The sequence below is a fragment of the Thunnus thynnus genome, chromosome 20 (genome assembly GCF_963924715.1).
Source record: "Thunnus thynnus chromosome 20, fThuThy2.1, whole genome shotgun sequence".
NCBI classification, from domain to species: domain Eukaryota; kingdom Metazoa; phylum Chordata; class Actinopteri; order Scombriformes; family Scombridae; genus Thunnus; species Thunnus thynnus.
Window position 1 is genome coordinate 21114640 of NC_089536.1, and position 7553 is coordinate 21122192.

Genomic DNA, 7553 nt, shown 5'->3' on the forward strand with positions numbered 1-7553 from the left:
CTTTTGTCTAGAAGATACCTCAAATATTTACAACATTAGCTAAATGAAAAACATTCATATGTTTGTGCACCTGCTGTTCTTGTCTCCACTGCCAATGAGTTGACTTCCCATTTTGGAATCTAGAAAAAAAAACCTTGTAAATAAACCCGTTTAAATTTTCTGCGTTGGCTTCCACTTTAAATCATAACAATTGAGGAGGTTTCCAACACTTGTATGTTGCAATTTGCAATCTTGGATTTAGCATTAAGTGTGGGGTTTTTTTTTTAAATGGCCACAAAATAGTAACTGTAGGAGGTTGAAACTCCTTAGTGATCTAGCTTTCGAAATATTTCTTTTGGAACAAAAAACACACTTACCTGCACAAATCTGGAGCAAAACCATCAGAAAGATAAGCTCAGAAATGCAAACCTACTTGTGTAACACTACACAATGTCCCAAAATAGATTAAGGAGGTATGAGGGTTGAAGCAAGTCTATGTTCATGTATTTCCTATGTGGTTGTCAGGAATGGATAAAAGACCTCTTAACTGTCATTGTGCGGTGCCACGTATTAAGGAGGAACACAAACTCATACTGTACACCACACCATAATGTCAGAGTGCTGAAATGTGGGTTACAAGGCAGAGAAAAGCCGGATGCTGACTGGTCAGCTCGCAGCGTCTCTACGTGCAGTCTGTGTTATGAAAGCCTGGCGCCGGATGTGTTGGTGTTTCACCGTATTGCAGCGGTTACAGTCATCTTCCTCCGTCTCCCCTGCTTCTGACACTTCACACCATCACTTTACACTTGAGACAGGAAAAGCACATGTTACTGTACAGTACTGTACTTATTTCATGAGTTTCTGCCCCGGCTCTCTTCCCTCTAGGGTCCTCCGCTTAGTGTTGGTGGAACGTTGTGTGTTGACTCATGTCCAAGAGGAGATTTATTTAGTTGAATATCAGATAACTTCAAACAAAACAAGAAAGAGAAAGTACACTGAGGGTATTATGTGAGGCGCACGGGAGAGAATGGACTTATGAACACTATGCAAAGAAGTAGACACTGCATTTCACAATTTATCTACTGTACATGTTTATGCTCTTTATATACCCAAAGAGGTTGCTCTCTACCTGTCCTTGAGTATGATACATTTTCTAGAATATCAGTATGATAAGAAAAAGAGAATAAGGCAGATTACTGCACAGCACCAAGAAAATTACACTTAATTCCAGTAAATAACTTGATTGTATGTAAAAGAATTTTAGCCACACATCAGTCCTAAGTGAAATGTCTTCACAAATATTGGATGGATTATTGAGGAAATATGTATAGATATTCATATTCCCCACAGGATGAATTGTAATAACATCATCCGGTCACAATTTCTTTTTGTCCAATATTTAAGTTTATAACTAAATAACTTCAGAAATGAGGACTAAGCTAAGATGGTGAACATGGTGAACATCACACCTGCTTTAAGATGCTGACATTCAGTTCAAAGCACCGCTGTGCCTAAGTGCAGCCTCACAGAGCCACTAGCATGGCTATAGACTATTTTAAGTGCCACACACTGATGCGGAGTGTCATTCTATTTGACACACATCAACTGATGTCTGTAACACACACACACACACAAACACACAGCACATCATACAGACAGAAGTAGGAGTAACCAAGGCACAGGAGCTGGGATGTGTAAGTCCCGGAGGGAATGAGATAAAGGCTCCATTCACACCTGGTAGTAACATGCAATCTGTATCTGGATAATTACATCCTATCTGAAGGCTTTTGCATTTATACCTGGTTATAATAAGCATTCTCATTATCTTTATTCTGCCCACATAGTGATCGCAGACTTGTCAACAAACATGTTGCATCCCTGATCAAGGGAAGCAATGCTGTGGATGGGTGACATCCTTTTTTTGGTGATGGATGATTTGCTAACTATTTTTACTTTTTGTGGCTCTCTCCAGGCAGCTGGAGCAGGCAGGAAGAGGTGGAGTAAAGTGACTTTCAACTAGGTGGGCGGACTTTTTTTCTGGAGCATGCGGTCACGCCGCACAGATTACATTTACACCTGGCTGAGATCTGATCAGACCACCTCCAGATGTGGTCTGATTGACGAGTTTACATCTGATCACAATGCGTGTGTTCGTACCTTTTTCCTTATCCTGATAAGATATCAGGATACAGATCTCATATTAATGCCAGGTGTGAATAAATTAGTTTCTTAGAAGTGTGCTTTGTTATTAGAAGGCTTGTTTGTAGAGCAAAAGCAGCTTTAATTATTTGTCATTTTAGTCCCCCTACCCAGCCCCATAAAGGTGGTCTTTTAATCCGGATGGTTGTGGTCAAAAGCAGGATGGAGGTTGAGTAGTGGGACCAATGCGAGCCAGCCAAAGCAGTGAGATATCATCACCGTTTCATTAACTAGATCTCTCTCTGTGTCTGAGCAGAGTGACTGTGCAGGAAGAACGCAGGTTTCCTGCAGCAGCAGGAGCTGGAGGAATAACAGCAGTGACAAGTCAAATATGAGGAAGCTGGTCAGAACGCTGGCCAAGTAATAATTACATTTTGATTAGGTAATAATGTTAAATAATATTATTATGGTCTGTCCTGTAAGTAGCATGAATAGTTGAAGAGCAAACAAAATCATTAAATAACTTGAAGTTGCATATTGAAACTATGATATTGACTTGGTGACTGACTGGCTGTTTTTTATTTCATGTGTTTTCAAAAGGAGTTAGTCAAAAACAAAAGTTGATATGTGAGCACACACATACACACACACACACACACACACACACACACACACACACTCACACATACGCACCATTTGTAATGTGATAATACCACCACTGCCAGTTGGTTAAGAAACTGCTGACTTGTAGTTTAAACAACCCTAATACCAGACAAGAACGTTGGGCGTTGAAATTTGGACGGATTGTGCAAAACCTTGGATTACATTCACTGACAACTTTTTTTTAATGTGCAATGCCATGGCAACTACAGCCCACTTCATTTTAGGGAGAGATAGTTGTTATATCAAGCAAAGTATGTAGTAGTTTCAAAGTAGTTTCACTTCTATAAGACTCACAATGGACAGTTTGTTTGTTTTTTAAGTATAAAAATCGATCTAGTAGAAGCAGTGATGTTGTCTGTTTTTATTCAATGCATTCTTCTGTCTTATCAGAAACTGGTGTCTGCATTACCCAAAATGCAACTGAACCACTGACAGTTCGGTTAAGAGATCCAGGTGTGTTATGCTAGTAGTGGCTAATGTAGCCTGGAACCACTAGCCTCCGGCAGAGATGAGCAGTGGGCTACAGAGGTCTGGTCACTTCTTTCTAACTTCACACCCTCAGATTTTTTTTTTTTTTTTATCATTTTCAAATTTGTAGCTTTCAGCCCCAACTGACACTGATGTCACTTGACACAATTTATCAGATTTCACACAGCTCTCTCTCTCTCTCTCTATATGGAGACACAAAAGGCTTTATTCAACTTTTTCTTCATATATGCAGTAGTTCTCCCAAACACCTGTATGCAGACTTTGATGTGTAAAATCAGTGGAGTTCTGCTTTAAGGTATTGTTAGGCTTAGGCAACTGAAACACTTGGTTAAGATTAGGAGAATATCATGCTTACTGCTCATAAAAAGGCAAAAGTTAATCGCAGATCTGTTGCTGCGACGTCTTGCACTTGCAACACAAACATCCACCACACCAACACTCCACTTCTTGCCTCACTATATAAAAAGGCAAACACTACTTCCTTGGATGTAAATTGTGTGAACTTACCAATATGTCAAAGTCATTGTCAGATCCAGGGAAGATGGGATGAATCTATTGATTGTAATGATGTATTGACTTTACTGCACTTTAAATACTCCCCGTGCTCTTAAATCGTCTCGTTCACTGTCTAGTTTAAAGTGTTGCATGCTGTGCTGCTGCTCTCATTCATTCGAGTCTTCTCTGGGAGCGACGATCAATCAGGATACATTTTAATGGGAACGTTTTCAAAAAGGGAATTTGGCTCAGATTTGTGAAAACAAATGCACATGAATTATTTTTAAAACAGTCTCCAAAAGTACATTCTTCCATGTAATTCACTTTCTGATGAGGAATCTTCTCTGGTTGGAAAGAGATGTGCTGATGCTTTCACCTGCCATCCAATAATGCTCACAAGCACATCAAATCCTCGCGCACTGCAAGGCACCAATTACCATCAACCATAACCGTAGAGACGGAGAGGAAATCGAGCGCCGCTGGCCGCGAGACAAGCAGTGTCACTGTTACAAAAGAGACAGAACCAAAAACACACCGAGGAATAATTTTAGACGCCGTCTGCCCTCCCGCCCCCCCCCCCCACCACCCCTCCCTCACCACCCCATCCTGCCTCCTGCACAATTCAATAAGCTGTAAAAATGTGCTGCGTTATGGTTGGACGTCCTCCGTCGCCGAGAGTAGCGTTTCGCTGCGTCAGAGCTTTTACTCTCTCAAATCTCCGCCCGAATCATGGGTGCTGCTCTCTGTCCAGGGAAGGAGGGAGTTTTCCAGTGGCACGAGCCACCCGCTGACAACTGCCATTCTCCCCCCCACCCCCACCCCACCCCACCTCCCCACCCCCAGAAAAACCACCCCCTCACACACACACACGTCCTCCCTCGCTTAAACCCAAACAACTGCTCAGCATTAAGGTGTGGATCTGTCATTAGTTAGCTTGGCCTGGCTGGGTGAGACCGTTGTTATTGTTAAAGCGAGGGCTGTTTGCACAAGCCATATCTTCGGAGGGAAATGGTACTCCTCTGCGGCTTTCTCGACTCAGCCTGAGTGGATTGGGTTTCCTCTCGCTTTTCCAACCTCTCATGCAGCGCGCTATGATCAGCTAATGTACATATTTTAATCAGCAACATCTCTGGCTGCTGGGAAATGTGACCATAAATGTGATCAGGTCTGTTTCCTACAGGTTTTTGGGGGGGAAGAGAGTCGACTCGCTAACTTTTGGGGGTATCTAGGATGATTTTCAGCTCAGGTTTTTGCTTAGCTCATGTCATTTGAAAGCAAAAAAAAAAAGAAATGGAGGGAAGCTGAATCTCAGAGTAAGATAGAAATACACATTAAGCAGCAGGGATTTGGTCAGTGATGGATGGTAGATAGAGCGATCCTCCTCAGGAGTTGCCTGGGTCTTTACTAAGTGTTGTTTAAACAGCACGAGGAGCAGAATGACGTTCGGTCAACAGACACCCGGTGCTCAGACGCTCAGATCACAGTGGAACAGCCACACACAAGCTCGAGGCGGCTATTAATCACTCAAGCCTTTCTCAGAATGGCACCTCACACCTACCTGAAGGCTGCAGGCACCAAGAGATGAGATGTTTCCCTCAAATTCTCTCCATTTCTTCAGTGTTTGGATACTTTTGATCCTCCCCGTTCCTCCTGCTTTCTACTGCTACAGCAGATTACATAAGGGCAATATGTGGCATTTCAACATCAATAACTCATGACAGCATTAACGATGGTGCTATAAATACCATGAACAAACACAAGCAGCACCAAGAAGATTGGCATCCTTTAAAAGGCTAGTCCAGTTCTACAAAGTTAGGTGAATTGCTAGTGACATGAAAAAGAATTTCCAAGTTCCAAAATATTGCATCCAACATGGAAAACTCCATCAAGAGTCTATCTTTTGACTGTCAAATACTCAGCACCTGTAGGTTTGAAAAGTGGCTGTGAAAATATTTTAGCTTGTTCCTTTATGGACAACGGTAGCTTGGATTCACTGCAGTTACAACATTTGGATGCTGATGATGATCTAGCAAACAGGTCACAGCAAAAAAAAGTAAAAGATGACAATAAAAACGTCAAAAATCTTTTAATCTGTGAGTTCAGTATGTTCCAAACCGTCCTCATTTACAAATAAATTGCTAAAGATGCTACTTCTGGCAGAGTTTTGGAGCTATGAGGAGTTGATAGTGTAACACAGAATTAGCTTAGAGTTTTGGAAAACACAGATCAAGGGTGAAGAAGTGGAATATACTACTGTAGGAGTGGTTTTAGAAATTTGTATGAACATTTTCTTTTTGTTTGTTTGTTTGTTTATTATTGCCTTTTTGCTGTGCCTCTGGTTCACTGTTGGAGGCATCTGTAACTACTATGAATCCGAGCTGACTACAGCTTCCATCCTCCACAAAAGAACAAGGTGCAAACCTTTCAGAGCCACTGTCTAAACCTGCGGATGCTGAGCATTTGATACTCAAATAGAAAGATTTTTGAGTATTTCTTTAAGGTTTGATAAAGGTTGATAGACAAAAAAAATCCCTGTCAACACATTTAGTATCTACAATAAAACTATAGACATGGAGCCAAAGCAGAAAATAAACTTTTCTTCTAGGAGATATATTGGCTTGTCAAACTCAGGTATAACTAATAACATTAATAAAGGACATATTCTGTCCAAGTGTGGCAGTGCCAGGGAACTGCCACTGGAACATCTTACTGGCACATGAAAATAGAACAGAACCATCATTAGTGATATTTGCAACACCTGTGCATTTCCTGCTGTGACAAGTCAAAATGTCTGCAGTGAGAAAGGCCTACAGTATCCTCTGTGATGGGAAACAACAGAAGGTAGTGCTTCTTTGACAGATGCAACCCACTGACCTCACAATACTCACTGGTTTAGATTGATAATGTAGCGATTAAAATCGTGCATTTAAAAAAAGAAATCTGGACACACGTTTCTCACATTCATGGGTGTGAGGTGTAGAAAAATGTCAAGCGGGCCTGATGGGACTCCCCAAAGAAAAGCAGACAGAGTTTAGCAGTTGACTCCCACTGTTTGTTCAGATTTTTACGCTGTAGCTCCAAGTCAAGATGAGAAGTTTCCCAAGACATCGCCCCGCCTGCCTGCCTGCCTGCCTGCCTGCCTGCCTTCGGTCATCCACCGCTGCCTAAAAGACCACAGAATGGACGACACTTTCATGCTGCAACAGCTTTGAAACCACGAACAGATCTCCTGAAAACTGTGCTGTTAAGAGCTGAAGCTTGTTCGATTGAAATTGGTAAAAAGCAGTCGATTCAAGGGAGACAAACGCATGCGTCTGTGAAAGTTAGAGATCTGAAAGTCAATTTTCACTTTGGAGAGTTGACAAAACTGAAGTTGTCGTCTAACAGAATCTTTTTTTAGGAGTCTAACTTGCCTGTGTGACATGCGGAGGAGGAGGGGGAGTGTATTCACGTGTTCAACCATATGTTGGTGTTAGATTTGGGTTTTTTTTTTTTTTTGCAGTTTTTACTTTTTTGACAAGATGTCACGTGGGTGTGGAGGTCATACTATATGTGCTCTATGTGTTATGTGCTCTATATGTGTGTGTATGTGTGTGTTTGAGGTATGTAGATCTGCCAGGTCACAGCTTACTGCCGCTGTACAAGAAAGGCTTCACCCAGTCTTTTGTTTTCTACATATACGTAGTTATCTTTCTTACTAATTATCTTGTTTTTCTTATTATTGCCAACCTTCTCTTGCCTTTCTGTCTCTCTTTCCCTCCTTCGGGTTCACACTTCTGACTCTCCTC